This window comes from Myzus persicae, unplaced genomic scaffold (assembly GCF_001856785.1).
Source record: "Myzus persicae strain clone G006 unplaced genomic scaffold, MPER_G0061.0, whole genome shotgun sequence".
Taxonomy (NCBI): Eukaryota; Metazoa; Arthropoda; class Insecta; order Hemiptera; family Aphididae; genus Myzus; species Myzus persicae.
This window is the reverse complement of record NW_019101653.1, coordinates 140,935-158,384: the sequence shown is the minus strand read 5'-3', so window position 1 is coordinate 158,384 and position 17,450 is coordinate 140,935. Positions and strand designations below refer to the sequence as shown.

At 33.9% G+C, this 17,450-nt stretch overlaps 2 protein-coding genes across 5 annotated transcripts in view; one reads left to right on the top strand and one right to left on the bottom strand.

Annotated features, from left to right (window-relative positions):
* Positions 1 to 961, bottom strand: part of LOC111029946 (regulator of G-protein signaling 11) — a 46,321-nt gene extending 45,360 nt beyond the window's left edge. Inside the window, exon 1 of one of the 2 annotated variants that reach the window (XM_022309202.1) lies at positions 299 to 961. The gene's annotated coding sequence lies outside the window, so the exon portion shown is untranslated. The remainder of the gene's footprint in view (positions 1 to 298) is intronic. The other variant, XM_022309203.1, reaches the window with a different exon arrangement.
* The window catches only part of LOC111029948, a 100,769-nt gene that overhangs the window by 36,703 nt on the left and 46,616 nt on the right, over positions 1 to 17,450 (top strand). The gene's annotated exons all lie outside the window — the stretch shown is intronic.

Here is a 17,450-nt window from a genome sequence, read left to right as displayed (position 1 = left end):
ATATTATACATTATAAAAGCTCACCCGGACTTGCGTGTTTTTTCGAAATTACGGTCGTGCCAACCAGCACTCCGACCCCCAAACAACCTCCCCCCCCCCCACACACACAAACTCAACCAGCCGCAGTCATCCGACGCCCCGTGTACAGGGTGAACTTTTTATGAACGATCGAACGTACCCCATGCAGCAGTGGCTGATGCACCGTGATGCACATTGAGTACTCGCTGCACACGTGCATCGAACTATAATATATCGCTACATCGTCGTCTGAAGTGCACCGAGCGCATCATATACTTACCGAAAAAACAATTCCTCAACATTTTCCGAGGCCACTTAAAACTTAGGCCATGCAAATTGGAATCCAGGGCTGTGTCTCGCTGCAATCGACTATGTCGCTATGTCGCGCTAGCCGTTCGGTCGCGCGGTGGCTGCGGCGCCTAGCGATTCGCGTTACGATCGAGCGGGTCGGCCGCGATACCGTTCATCCGGCGGCGGTGATGGTCATCTCCCGCGCGTTCTCCGGCAACGGTAACGGTCGGTAACGCGCGCGCGTACCGTTACCGCGGGCGTCGTATATATGTATGTGCGACGACGAAGACGACTGGTGAGACGCGTCAGCGGGATACCGACGGGATCGCGTGGCCCGTGGTTCGAAGGTGCGCGCCGAAAACAGCGAATAAGGGAAAAGAAAAAAAATCAATTAACGAATGCGACCTGAGTGTGACGACGGCGGCGGCGGCGGCGGCGACGGCGGTACAACACCATGGGCGGAGGTGGTTCACACACTCGCGCTCGTGGGCAGGGGGAGGGCGCGACAAGGCAGCCGGCCAGCCGGACGGACGGACGGAACAGACGGACAGACGCGCTCGCTGGTACGATTTCTGCGAATGTTTTTGGGGGCCGCGTTAGGCGCGCTCACTCGGCCATCGTTCGCTCGGCGACTGAGCTGCTTCTGGGCGCCCACCAGCTAAGCGGCGTTCGGCGACGCCGCCGGGATAATGCGCTCTCACCGCCCGCCCGCCCACAAACATGCCCGCCCGCCCGCCATAGCCCCTTCCAACCGCGCGCGAGCGTCGGTGGCGCCGCCCGTGGTGGTCGCGCGCGCGCCGCCGAGGGGAAGACGGCCGCGCTCGTATACCCGCCGAGTGCGTGTGGGTGTACGTATGTGTGTGAGTGAGCGCGCGGTGTAACGTTGGTGTGGGTGTGCGGCGTGCGCGTCGGGGGTCTCTCATGCGCTTATCTCTGCTCCGGCTGTGGCGCTTACGTATATATATATATATATATAAACGTATAAATACCCCGTACGCGCCTGACCTTAACCCACCCCTGTCCACCGCCGCCGTTCGAATTCGGTTTTCCCTCCCCACGGCGTGCCGTCTCGCCGCCGTCATCGCGCCTTTCTCGCTCGCTCCATATCGCTCGCTAGCCACCACCGTCGAACACCCTTCTCTTCCGAAACGCCGTTTCAACCCCTCGGCAACGTGTATATATAATATATATATATATATTATGTACCATAATATATTATATATATCGCGGTCTGCCAGCCAGCCAGCCAGCCACACGTCATAAAGGACATTGGATAGTAATCTTCGTCCCACGCTAAAAATGCCCACCCCATCCCGCCACACACTCCTATATGGCACTGAGGTTTCCTCACCTGCGAAAAACCGCGTCCACCGCACCAGATACGCGGATATAATTTATTATATTATAATATATATACGATTCCGCTGTCGAGTAAGTCTAATGTGGACTATATATATATATATATATGTATAGGTAGTATATTATATATATATATATTTATGCGTTTTATATACGTATTGGGGGTAATTAATTTAATTTTTTTTCCACGCCTTTTCCGCTGTTCGCTTTACGTCACGCGGTCTCTAATCTCTCCCCAGTCCGTGGTACGTCCCTACAGTGCACTTCTATATATATCTATTATATGCATACGACTTTTGTTTAATATACATTCCCCCCTGCCCCTGTCTTACAATTGGTGTGGGGGGAGGGGGGGGGGGGGGTAGTTCCGGGTAGCACAATATTCTGTAGAGGGTTTTATGCGAGTAACGCGACCTTTGACGCATATACTTAGACGCTACGCACGCCTATCTACACCCGCGGCCAGCGGCACACAATGTGAAAACAACTCGTCGTACAATGCAATCGACCCTCGTGGAGGTTTTTGTGTTTTATTCCTTCCTGCCATTATAAATAATCACTCAGAACTTGCTAGTTTAGACCCTCTGTCGATAACCGTAATTGATAATATTAAATCATATTGTACATCATATTCGTGCATTTTTTGGAAACAATTTGTAGGTATTATATTACGTTAACAGTATGATAACATTAAAATTCACACTATATAGTGTATACTGCAATATATTATATTGTATACATTGTATAGTGTTTGTCTATAATTTTACGAATGGTACTTCAAAAATCGAATCAACACAATATTGTCTTAATCAACATCAATTTTGGCTTCACATTTAAAAAAATTTCATAAACTGCACAACTCGCGTATAAATTATCACGAAAAGATAATATTATGTATAATTAAATAAATACGGATGAAAATGAAATAAAATACCACTGCAATTTTGCACAGCTGAAGTTGTAATAATTAAGTAGTAAACTTATAAAACATTTTCATCTATATAGATCACGTGTTTTGATTATCGATACCAAACTTTCACAAAAATAAATTAACTTATAAACAATATTTTTCCAGCTTCAAGAAATAATCAAAATTTGGCTTTGATGGAGGAATCACGAATTATTACGTATAGTGCTATATTTCGGTCACTCTCGTCGAAGTTAATGAACTTTGTTTGTCAACCCTATTCAAAAATTAAAAGGGCTGATGGTGAAATAAAAATCATTTAATTCAACGTCAAAGTTGGGTATGATTTTGAACTCGGGAAATCCGCTAAGACATAAATTATGTTATTATAATATATTATATTTATTGGGTAAAAAATCAGAGACATAATTACCCGAAATAATTGAGTAAAAAAAAAACAATAACATGGGTATACTTGTAATTTATTTAAAAGTTCAAACGGAGTACATTGTTATTTTAATTTATAGTAATTACTTGTACCTACATTAATTATTATGATAATAAATGTTGATACATCGATTTAATATGCTATATTAATATACATATATATATACTGTATATACTATACCTATAACATATTATTATTATAATTTGTAAATGTTCAATATGTCTAATTAGTGCAAGTTACCTAACTTAATTGAAAAATAATACGTACTTCACAAAAAATGTACTTGCACCTACGTGGTAACATATTATATTGTGCTAGTATAATTACTAACAATTTTTTTTTCATTTATGACGAAATAAAATTGTCACTATTCTTCTATTATTTGGTATATGCAGTGGCCCATGCGTATTGTTTCTAAATAATTCAATTCCAAACTTTACAAAAGAAATTGCTTATCAGTTTATCACAGTATACAAATGTATAAATATTTTTTTTTAAATATAAACTCCACGAATCAAAACAATGTACATATCATATAACAATACTCGCAAAATCGACTAACTTTTAAAATATTTTTTTTAGAGGGGAGCCATCTATTCTAGAATTGAGAAATCGCTCAACACATGTAATGGATAATATGTGTAAACATTTTTTAATGTGACAACTAAAATTTATAAAATCTGAAACAATAAATTGTTATTAAATATTTTTTCTTATAAATTAAAAAATAATGTACTTACTACATATTTTATAGTAAATATTATATTCGGCATATAATTGATTAATGAATCAGTATAGAATTACATAACTATTTAATGAATCCATTAAAACTAAACTACAAGTTCGACTTAGGGTTCAAACGACTCCTGCTTGTATTAATTTATAGTCTTTGTCATAACTATTATTATTCATATGTTTTCTCTAAAATCAATATTTTAATTTGGAAAATTAATGCTACGTGTTAAATTTATTCTAAAATTATAATTTACTTTCTCGACTTTTCATCATATTACTGTCGATCAGTAATCCAAATATAACTAAAATAAATCAAGAATATTTTAAGTTACGTAGGATATATTACACAAAAGCATTATTTAAATAACAATGTATAAAATAAAAAAGATTTTTCACTGACATGATATTATTGAAAAAAAAAACCATGAAATTGGGAATGCAGCAATTACATGTTTAGAAAAAATTAGCACAATTTACAATTGAATTATTAAAAAAGCAAAAAGTTTAAATGGTAGTTACAACTTAAAAATAATATAATATATTCGATGATCATGAAGGCTTTAAACATTAAGGATAAGTACTGATTTCAATTCCATTGCCCATGATTAGGTGTCCGAATTGTATTTGCTCAAAACTGTTATACACTTATATCTGAACACGCTCGAGTACCTAAAATAAGGACATGTCGCTAAACATAATATATATATATAATATATATTAAAACATTTTTTTTCTCTTTCTCTTGTAAACCAAATGTATACTTGTCTTGTTTGTGTACAAAATGACTCAGTCCGTGGACCATGCGCGCATATATGAGTATATTCCAAAATAAAATGCGACAGTCTTTCGAATCGCGCTTTGTCTTTAATTTGCCATTATCTAAACAATTATAAAAGTCTTAACCGCGTGCATATACGTAAAAAATACAAATAGGAGGTACAATAATATTATTCATACACCGCATCTGAAATCGGCTGATAAATCGGGCGAGACATTATGTTATAATTATTATATTTTTAATTCACATATTTGTACTGTCCTAACGAATACCTATTCGCGGGAAAAATGTGAATTAAAAGGTTTTCATACCGAAAAAGGTATACGCAATCGATATACACGTGCGGCAATGGCGGCGAATTAAATCTTTAAATTTCGATTCCTGCGAGCAATCGTCGTACTTATAAGTCGTGTTTTGTTTTTTATTAGGAGTGGTTCCATATATATATATGGATATATATATATATGTCCGCAGCAGTGTTTCACGTATAGTAATATAAGGCAACGGGCAATGTCAAGCGACGTTCTACTGCAGTGATGGATCAGGACGTCGTTTAAGTACTACCCGAGCTAACCCCCTTCTTGACCTATCGATTTATTATATAGGATTTCCTGCACAGAATAGACGCCTGCGGTGAACATTATTTCTTGTTGTTGTCTTCGATTGTGATTTCGTTAGTTTACCGGTTTTTTAAATCTGTCCGTGCCATTTTCTAGACGCATACTATCCGCGTGCTACACAATATGTACCGCCGCCGCCGCTTTATTTATTAGATAAAAACAAAATCCCATCATCAAAGTACAGTTTCCCGATCGCGGTTATGTGCCGCACACAGGTACCTGCTCGCGGGGTTTCATTCGTCAGAGGTTTTTATTTTTATTTTTTTTTTTGTGACTGTCAGTATATATACATCTTTTTTTACCTCGTCTCTTATAACATGTATATTTATTTTATAATATATACAACGTCGACGCTCCGTACACAATGGAAACTTCCATTATATTTTATTGTAAACACGACGCAACAACGTTAACCGCACATATTATTATGTACAGGGTTGAAATATAGTATAATTATTATTGAGTTGTAAAAAAAAACGCAATGAAAACATTTCTAAGCCCGTATTCGTTGAAAAACCTCAATATACCCCGGTAGGCCACGGGCAATCATTATTTTTCATTATTTTATGATATTACATTAATAAATTATATTAAAATTTATTTGAATTTGCTAAACAGGCGGGTCTAAATAAAACACACACAATAAGTAAATTGCACCAATCGTTTTACATAATACATCGAGTTTTGGCATCATCTACGATGTGAATCATTAATTTATGATACTCAAATTATGTTATTATTTTTGTCAACTGTTTTTTATAAACGTTTCTAAATGTAATAGATTAATATTACAACTGCAAGCAAAAGTACGTACAACACAAAATCACAAAAAATAGTATAAGTGATAAAGAAATATAATATTTCCCTCTACCATATTATTATTGGAGCGATGCCAAAAAAAAACAATGAAGTAGTGGAGCCTTATTTTTTTGTTTTTTTGGAAATTATTTATTTTGTAAACAATTCAGAACACTTATCGTCTTATCGACGGTTCGACGATTAGATGAAAAAACCACTAATTGAGTATATGTGGGGATAACTCGTTTGGGTGCAGTATAAAAAATTTACCTGAAAATTGTTAACATGTTTATGAAAACACTTTTGGTCACAATAACTGTAACTAGTAATCGAATGGTAATCTAATTTAATAAGTACTTATGAGAAATTTACACCAGCATGTGTTGTCTGCGTCTTACAAGTGCGTTACATACCAAATTTTAAGCTCAGCAGATCACGTTTAGCTCAGTTAGCTTAAAAATTAGAGTGAATTGATCTCGTATTAAAATTATAAGTAAGATTATTACGGAGGGCCTCTCGTGGGCTTTTTATTATATTTTAATTTTAAAAAGAGTTATGAGTAGATATTTTAAGTTGTACAAACAATTTACAATTGTTAAATACTAATAAATCTCTTTAAAATTAAAATATAATAAAAAGCCCATAAGAAGCCCTCCGTTATAATCTTACCTTTAATTTTAAAAAGAGGTTAATTCACTCTAATTTTTGAGGTAACTGAGCTAAACGTGATCTGCTGAGCTTAAAATTTGGTATGTTACGCACTTGTAAGACGCAGACAACACATGCGGCTATGCAGGTGTAACGTCCTCATAATTGTTTACCTTGCTGCTGATCATATTATCTTAATTATTGGAAACTACTGCATCAAATATAGCTATAGATATTTATCTACTAGTACAGATAATATATTCTATGCTCGCCGTTTGATAGTTTATGATCGTAAAATAACTAATAAATTTAAAAAAGAAATCGAAGAAAAAAAAGTTTGTTAAAAGAATGCTGAACAACTTATAAAGTTGAAAAAAATATATTAAATTAAATAAAAAAATTAGGACCACGTTTTGTGGGAAAAAAATTAAGTAATAACATAAAATTAATAGAAAAGATCATAATAATACAGAATAATGTTAATAAATAATAAACTAAAAATTAACGAAAATTAAATCAGGACGTTCAAAAAAAAAAATATTTAAATATTTTTGGAAGACTATTGCCAACCTCCTAGCAGTGTCTTCTGGGTAACGCTAATAGACTCATATTTAGTACAATATGATAATATATATACGAAGAAATAAATGTGCCTAACTATTGCGAAGGGAAATATTGTATGAAAACGTTGTATGGATTTAAGTCCTAAAGTGTTCTGTTTTGGGTAAATGCTCCCAAACATATTTCCTCCGTATATATATGTATAGGTAACGCGAGACGTCTTAAATGTAAAATGTATAGGTAATTATGTATGACAACAATAATAACAGCTGTGCTGCAATGCACTAAATCTAAGTAAAAATCTCAACCTTAAAATTAATCCATAGTAAAAATGTCCACTTGGAGGAAAAATTATAAAAAGGTATAGGTACTACCTAGCATGTAAGTGGGAGAATCCCGCCCGGTTGAACTCACCTGGGTTGTGAAAATTACTAATTAGTGGTGTTATAAATGTTAACAGAGTTCTGGTGTTAAACGAATAACTAATAAGTACCTACTTCTAAATCCTCGACGAAAAATCGACGGTTAAATATGTATAACATTTAGTTACATCTACACACATTTGTATGTGTAGGGATATTGTATTTCTTCACTCTTCAGTTAGGTTACATGAAGTTTCGTTAAATAATAACCTAATCACTAACAGCCCATGGTCGAAGTGAATCAAAATTAGTGATGAGGTGGATTGTAAACCAGTGTGGGCACTAATCCAGTTAATTCCTACCTATACAGGCTACATTACCTAGGTGTTTTCATAAGCTTCAGTACAGGCGGTACAGCTGTTATCTGTGTTGTTCTGTGCTATTATCAATCTATGTTATTAGTGTCTAGTGATTACCTACTTGAACCTATAGTCAATATATTTTTATAGATGACGCAAAACCATATTTTTATGTATGAAGTGAAATCATATTTTTGGTGACATGATGTTGTTTCAGTCTACTGAATTATGGTGACAAATGTTAGATACCAAAATGTTTTTTTTTAAAATAAAGATTATTTAAAGATTAAAAAAAAAATGAGTTAACATATCGTTTATAATATTATAAGATTTACAAACCATAAAAACATGGTATGGATAATTTTAAACAAAATAAGTAATGGGATGAATAATTATGGGATAATTACTATAAGAAACCGGAGGGATTGCGCCCCAATAAAATGTTTGTTCAATATGTTTATGGTTTTAATTTTTCGAAATTAAATTGTTTTCGTTGAAATTAATTGAAATGCAAAATAATAATTAATAATGTTATACATTTGCTTTCTCTATTTATTCATCCGATAGATTCGATTTTTCAAATATAAAACAATAGTATTTATGAAAATGTATAATAATATAATATGCTTGTTCAACTTGAATCAAAATCAAAATATATATCAATCTTATAATAGACGATACACATTTCGATTATTTTACTTTTAATAAATTAAACGACGCTTATAATTCGCTTGCAACAACGACCGCGTTTAATTCTACAGATACGTTGCATTATAATAATAATATATGGTTCGATTGTATAATGCCATAATCCGTCTGTTTTGCGCATTTCAATTTCGACCGTCGTCGCCAACGACCGTTGTTGCACTATAACTTTTGGTTAAAATATCAATAAAAACCAAACGAAAAAAAAAAACAACGTTTAGGTTCTTTCTTTTTCCCATGTATACGGCGGCGTTGTATTTCGCCAATTAAAATCGGGCAGAGCTGAGCGCACGTTGACCGCACGCGATTACATTTTCCGCGGAAAATTCAATGACGACGATGACCTTTATTACTCCGAGCAGGCATCGAGAGGCCCGGGGTCGTACAGTGGTCCGAACTCATGGGTCCGGGGATGAGGGATGAGGGATGTTTCGTGCGTAATGAAGTGTGCATCGCGGGGGCGTATATACAACACACACCGGCTGCGGCGGCGAGATGGACCGCTGTCATTATATATACGGCGTGAAATAATGAAATGAGGTTTTAGAACGATTGCCGCGATTACGGTCTCGGTTGCTGTATACCATATTCGTCGACACCGCCACCAAGCGTATTTTAAACGCGTGAACGGATACGAGCCAATTACTCGAAATTAAATTTCACCCGAGCAACTGCGCCGCGCAGAGAGAAGAAGAAAAATCGATTTTCGCCGTACATTATCGTTTTTGACGTCGTCGCTTCGTTTCGGAAAAACTCGTCATCGGGCACCGTCTGAGTGACATGCCACGGTTTTGTAATCATTTAACCACAAGTACCTATATAGGTACTTTATAGAAATAAAATAAAATAAATCACTTAAAAATAGGTGGCTAATATACGATACGTACACGCATATACAATATACATTAAATACTACATTTGTATTGTGTATTAATACATTTTTTTAAACCGTATAATATTAATTTTTATGATGCATAATTTATTTCAATCGACTATGTATAGGTACTATAGCCTTACCATTAAAATAAATTGTCTTATACTAATAAAAAAAGGCACGTCATTATTTATTTGGGAGCTCCATAAAATGTTCTACTCATGATGAGTTATCTGCTACCATGAATATATTAATTAAAAAAATAACTATGATTCGTTGGAAAAATCACCTTGCAAAACTGCAATCACTTTGAACCAATAATGTATTACCGCTAACATAGTTATTTTTTAATTTTTAATCAGTATTTTAATTGTATTTGTTAACTATTTTATCTTTTATAGGTAATAATACTTGTAATTAAATTGTATTTTTAAGCAGTATTTAAGTTCTGTAAGACAGTAAATTATATTTATTTTTATTATAATTAATGTTAAAAGTGCGTGTTGCGAGTACGCGTGGATGAAGTGATACTTCTTTACAGAGGGCAAACGAAATAAAAAATGTCCTCTCCTAACAGTCGATATCACTATCGAAAATTAGGTTTGTATTAAAATAAAATAAAAAAATAAAATTTCAATTGAAATGTGCATCTTATTCCTTTACGAATCATCCGATACTTTATACCCTCGGGAAACGAGTCTTGATGAGCTCCTACCCTCAAAACAAGCCTTCCGTTTCCTGAGGATCACCCACCGTGCTATTCACAGGTTTATCGTAGGAATGGACTGTCGATTTCATAATAGCATCCATGATCCATGTTATTATCGTTATTTAGAATTTATAATGAATTGTATTTACTCTTGAGTTATGACATGGATATTATAAATTGGAAATCCGAGACAAACCTTGGTAAAATAGTCGCATAACGCGCTGTACCTAATAACTATTATGATTTTTAGTACAGCACTATAGCTGCAAAAATATCAAGTGTATTGTGTATCAACGCTGGTTTGTTTGTTTCATTACTACTAGAACTGCCACCGGCTACTAATATTATACAATGGCATACAATATACATAAAATACATAATATATTATGGTATTATTGATTAATTATATGCTAATTATTAGATCTAGGATTTCGATGACCTAAAAAACTTCAAAAATGAACTTCAGCAATTGACAAAAAAAATGTACTTAGATGAGCGGAAAAAAATTTAATTTTAAAATAAATATTTTTTTTTTTTTTTTTTTTTAATTGATCCTGAGCCCGGCAACTGTGGCCATTAGCTATTAGTAGGTACTGTAGGTTTTTTTTGTATTGATGGTTTGTAGGTTTTTGGAACGGTAGGGGGAACACGTGTGTGTTTATTTTGGCAGAATTTCGAATGGGGCACCCGTAGGTTTCTGCCATGCCCCGGGGGTGGGGGATGGCAGCACTTGCTCTCCGGTCACCGCGACTTGTCCGGAGAAAAATGCCGCCCGGTGGCCGAGGATCGAACCGCGACCGGCTGCGTCGCAGCGGAAGAGTCAGACCACTCGGTCACCTCGTCCCCCATATTATTTTTTATACTACACAAAAAGGTAACAATTTGTTTTAACAAGTAAATTAAACAAATATATTCAAATTTGAGTTGATTTGTGAGTTTAATTAATTATATTACTTTTTCGATTCCCACTTTGATGAATCCCAATTCGCCGTCAACTCAGTTTGCCGACAAGTATGCCAGATTTAAAATATTTTTAATATTATTTTATTATTATAGTTTCAATTTTCCAGGTCGTAATTTTATCGAAAACGGGTATCACAGTGGTAATATTATAGTATGTTGTCGATATAAATTCAAAGGTACTATTTTTATGAGGGTACTATAGTTACTGATTGAGATTATACTTATAGAACACGTCGACACATATTAAAAAAACTTAAAATAAACAAAAAAATTAGTCTAAAATAAATACTTTAAATACACAAAATGAAAGCAATATTTGTAAAAATTATCTTAAAAATTCAATAAAATGCATTTAACACAAAAAATTTCAAAAAAAATGCAAAATAAAAATTACACATTCTAATGTGTTATATCATGGAACAAATTTAGTTTTTGGTTAGAACTGTATAGCACTTCAAGAAAAAAAGTGCAAAAGTCACCAAAATCCTAGCTTTACTAATTATATAGGTAGTGTGAAATATGATTCAGGATCCAAATACCTATACGGCAGGTAATGTCCAATTAAGAATTCTCAAAATAATATATATTCCAAAGCAATAAGGCAATAAGATGTTATTAGAGATCTCATTCATTTATGGGTACGAAATATTATAATTTATGTTTTTGGCTGTTCCGTTCATGAGTTTGATTATAATGAGGGAAATTCCATGCAATATTATTTTCTTTAAATGGATCTTCTAAAATGTGTTCATAGGTTGAATTTTTTTACATAAATATGTCTATAATATCAGGAAATATTAAGTTTTTTTTTCTGATTAAATTAAACTTCATTAATATTACAATGTAACCTCTCAAATGTATCAACTATAGATCTAATTTTCTATTAGAAACCACCCTCGAGTTAAAAATAAAGCATAGGATTGACTAATTATCGTGTATACATACACCAAAAAAAAAACACACACATTATTGTATCAATAAATTCCTCGCCCCAGCTCAGAATCGCAGATAAAATTAAAGCTTTTTTTGTGTGTATGCTGCGATATATGAATATTTTTGTCGACTTTTTAAATTGCATTGTACTCGGTGATGGTATAATAGTATAGTTATATAGTGACAAATATTTTTTTTCAATTCGTTACATTGAATATCGATATATTTCAATTCGATATACCTAATCCGATTTGCATGAGAAAAAACGGTCTATGGTTTCTTTTATGTGGAATTCTCGAGCCTCGTTCGCATCGATGCCCGACAAGATTGTCACCCCTGTCATATATTTCATTATCGCAGTGTCTACGTGACTATATATAGTGACTACATCTATCGCCTATCGATATCTACGTGTCCCCGCGAGTTTCGAAGGTAAAATATATATTTTGAATATTATATATCATTATCCAGCCCCCCACAGAAGCGAACGACATCTCACCGCCATGCCACCGATACGACTTTATTTTAATAATATATGCACTCGAAAAAGAAGAATTATAAATTTGTAACAAAAGTTTATTGCTTGGTTTTTTTCGCGAAACCACATACTCACCCGTTGTAATATATACCTGTAATAGCCGGAAAGTCCTTTTCAAGTACGAAACAATAGCAGAAACAGTTATAACCTAACCCAACCTAACCGGACAAATTGTTTAAGAAATGGCGTCGAGTTCGGTTTATATAAAAAAAAAGTGGTTAAATTCAATTTAAGACTCTCGCCCATCATATACCTTGAGCCCCTGGAAATGGAACGTGCTAGATCATTAACATTCGATTCTCTTCTCGATACTGCATACATACTAAATACCTTCCAAATGTTAGCGAGTGTCTTGTGATGATACAAATTTTTTTCGAACGAATACTGCTCATTTTCTGTAAATTGTTAAGCAGATGGGTATTTTGGATATATTGGTGAAGGCGTCTAAATTAAAATTTGAACAAATATTTTCAGTTATTAAACTTTTAGTTTAATAATCCTCAATAATGTTTTCATATCAAGCATAAAATAGATCGATACTTAGTCTAGTAGGACCTACTAAGTAGGTACTCAAAAATGTTTTGTATATTTTAATACATTAATCACTATAATTTTCAAAACACCGTAGCTCCAATATTTTTGAAATAATGATCACGAATTGTTACCATTAATAGTTATAGTATTAGTATATAAATAATGTTAAGTAATTTTGAAACTACTCGTTCAAATCCAAATATGTATACACCAACATCAAAAACAGAAATCATCTAATTAACAATTTACAGCAAAAAATGCGGTTTTTACATAAAAAAAGAAATTGAATTATCTCAGGATATAACTAATATCATTATTATATATTATTTTAAAATATGAACCTCAAGCCGGTCTTAAAAATTTGAATATGACTATTAAAGGCAAAAATGGTAGTGAACATCATACCTGTGGATAGATTACCCTCCGTGAAATAAACGGTGACGACTGATGTACGAGTATAGCTTATAATTTATACAGTTAAATCGTGTGATGAGCAGTGCACGAAGGTCGGTGAAAACATAATATAATTGATTCGACGATTGTCAACTTTTACGCGGGGTTGGATCCCGGCCGAGCGTAGAGCATTGCACGTGAAACACGAACATCCGTTTTGTGTTTTTAGACTCGAAAAGAGCACCTTACACGCTCTCTCATTCATTCTCGTTCTCTGTCGTTATTTTTAGTACTACGTATTCTTCCGAGGTACGTATACGTAATATACTCTCATCCCCTCTCTCACTCTCTGCAGTATATATATATATATGTTCTACCAGTGCGCAAATACTTTTCGCACCCGGCACTAACCTAACCGGAACCGATGACGACCATTTTCAGGGCAGTATTCTCCGATTTCAATCTTCGCCACTAATTACGCGTGTTTTCTAATTCGTTTTCTCTCGCATGTCGTCGATTACGTCGCGCACCGATACTTCGACACCCGACGTCGGCACTATTTATCTCCGACTCACATTATACACCCCATCAACTTTCACATTATCTCCCCCCCTCTCTCTCTCTCCTCAACATTACCCATGGAAATATATGTATACCGCACAATTTCTTATCGTATCTACCGCGGTTAATAATAATTATTCAAAGTTGAAATATTTATTTTCTTGTAAATCTGAGATAACCAATGCGTGTAAATGTTTTAAAAGGCAACTTCCTAAGAAAATTTAACCAGTCTTAAAATTTAGAATAAATAGGAATTTGACGGGTAATGTGTAAATTACAGTCCGCCGAACTCGTCGATTGTAAGACGTAGAGTATAAGAATACATTAAAATATCCTATATAGTTTATAAACTTGAAATCTTGGATGGGTGTGTGTGACTGTAATAATTGATTTACACCTTTTTCGTTATTCCAACAGACTAGACTGTGTTCTCCAAATTAAGCAGCAAAAAGCATCAAAAATACTGTAACCGTTTGGCGAATACGAGTATAGTTTTTGAAAAACCACAATATTAATGTGCACTCTCAAATGCAATTTTTAATAACCCACAAAATAGTGTAGATATGTAGCTATGTAGGCGAACAAGTGGCGTATTAATAATTTTACTTCCCTAGGGGAGCTTTTCAATTTCGACTCTCACCAGCTAGCTGTATATACGCTTGTATGCGTCATCTATATGTAATTGTAAAACATAAAATATCGTAACGGTTAGGATTTGCTGACCTTAAAAATTATTGAACCGTATAACAACAGTTTGTAATCATATACCGCATGTACCTGCCTACGTCTATAAGTCTATAACCCGCCAACCTCGGCTTGGGCGGATAACACATTATAATATATATACACATATAGGTACCTAAGCGTAATTATTCATGTGCAAACTCTTTGGGAAGATGTGACAGGGACAAATCTTTATACATTTCCCGTGGACTTGTGTGGTGTTTAGCTATTGACTAAATTGACCTATTGTGTGTGTGTGTGTGTTATATTATATATAGTATGTCTCGTGGTCGGTTCTCGTCGTCAATCTAGTGCCCTTGCCCGCAGATACCTTCTAATGCACGCAAATAGTAATATAAATTATATATATTGCACACGTATAATTGAATTTCGAACGAGACGACGAGTGTCGTTTGCGGCGGCGGCGACGGCGCTTTGTTCTATTAATTAAAGTTCGTCGAATCGCAGGCCACCGCGCCATCACCACCACCACGGTCGTAGTCGGAGTCGACATCGCGAAAATTGTTTTACACAGCCGCGGCCTTATCGACGAAATATTATATATATATATATATATATATATGTGTGTATATAGTATTGTAAATTAATGAGCACGTGCATGTACGTGCCAAAAGCGTATACGCGTCTTCGGAACGTGAGTCTTCGAACTATGTAGCGTCTCCGCCAGCAGCTGTCGCGCTGACACGACGGCGGAAAATTAGCGTGCGGTGCCCTCAGCTACTGCTGCAGCTCTTTTACAGCCCAGCCGCCGATAATGAACAAAGAATGCGCACTTCTGAAATGTCACTTGGCCTTATTGTATATTTTACAGGACAAAAGTGTGTGTATACAATATGTGTGCCTTTATTATATTTATATCCTTGGTTATATCGATAGGCTATGTCGCGGACATTTTTTTATTTGCGTAATTATTATTTTGAACGACCAGTTTGATTTTTCAAATGAGCATTGTATGTTACATTTAAATGCTCATAGCTAGTACATTTTTAACTATACAATTACAGTTGAACCTAAAATCGTACTAAACAAAAAATTATAAATGCATTAAAAAAAAACTTCAATACCTATAATAAAGTAGGTATCTATTATTGCGAATTATTGCTATTAAACATCATAATTGCATGTTTTTTTTTAATGAAGGTAGATACATATTTTCAAAGGTTAAAATATCAAGTCATTATAAAAAACTGTTTCTGACTAAAATTTTATTTATTATTCTTAAACTTCTAGTGCATTTGATAACAATTTATTACAAATATAAAAATTCCAACAAAATCAACAGTTTGCATTATAGTCAATTTAAAATATATATTATATATATGATTGTCTACATGATTATACTATTGTCTATAAATTATTTCAAAACCATAAGCTAAAATTGTTGCATTTTTTGCAAGGGCGTAAGGAATTTTTTTTTAAGCTTTATAATTATAAACCACTTTTGCATATATTAAATATTTATAAATAACGATATTTAATAAAAAATTGTAACATTTATAAAATACAAGAATTTTTAAAAGATATGAAATACTTCTTTACTTCTATACTGGCTTCTATACTATACAATTTTAAAAATACCTATTGTTTTCCTATAATATTTGTATAATGTATATGTTAAACAGAGTGTAATAGAAAGATAAGACAAATGAAAAAAATAACTTGGGTTCTGATCAATATTATTATTATTCTCATTTAATTGATAGTTAATAATAATATATAATTAATACTTGTAGTACAAACGTCTATTAATTATAAATAAAAAAAAATTCAAAATATGGATTAGAACACAAGTTATTTAATTTGTCATATCTTTCTGTTACATTCTGTATACGCACTTAGCTGTGAAATAGGATCAAAATCAACGGAGTATACAAAATTTGATTAAACTACGAAGTGTGTTATTTCGAGAGGCCAATATTGGAAAAATGCCCTTCTATAGGCCCTTTAAAACCCAACCAGGCTCTGGTTTCTGTTAAAACATTCAGCATTTTTTTTTTATTCTCCTGTAATGTATTAATTAATCAACCTCCAAGTTGGCCTGCAGTTTTGCTTTATATAAAATAGTGCACACAATAAAAAAAAATAATAAGTATATAATATTTGCATATAAAACTCTAATGGAAATCGTAACATCATATTTCCAACACTTCCTTCTTACTATATGTATATCATATTAATAATGTGTAACTTTAAAAAATTTAAGATAATACAAAAATACTTTGCTATCATATTTCTTAAAATAAAAAAAAACATTTATAATGAGAAAATGTTCAAATAAACAATTGTAATACAATATTATTGTATGGAACAATGATTTTTGGAGGGTAGCCCTAACCAAACATAACTTACCTCACCAATAAAAGATACAAATAATATTCCTAAAATATAATTATATACGCTTGCGTTTGATTCCAGAAACAAGTTAACCTTTCATGTTCCATTAAGTTCCTTGAACTACCTACGTAAATAATAGTCCATTATGCCGTTTGCCCAAGTCATGTAACGAACTTATTAATTTTGATTTTAATTTTAATTTGAGTCAATTTGGTAATTAACTACTAAATTGAGATTTTATGTATTTAATTAAAGCTACTTGTTATATCAAACTGTAT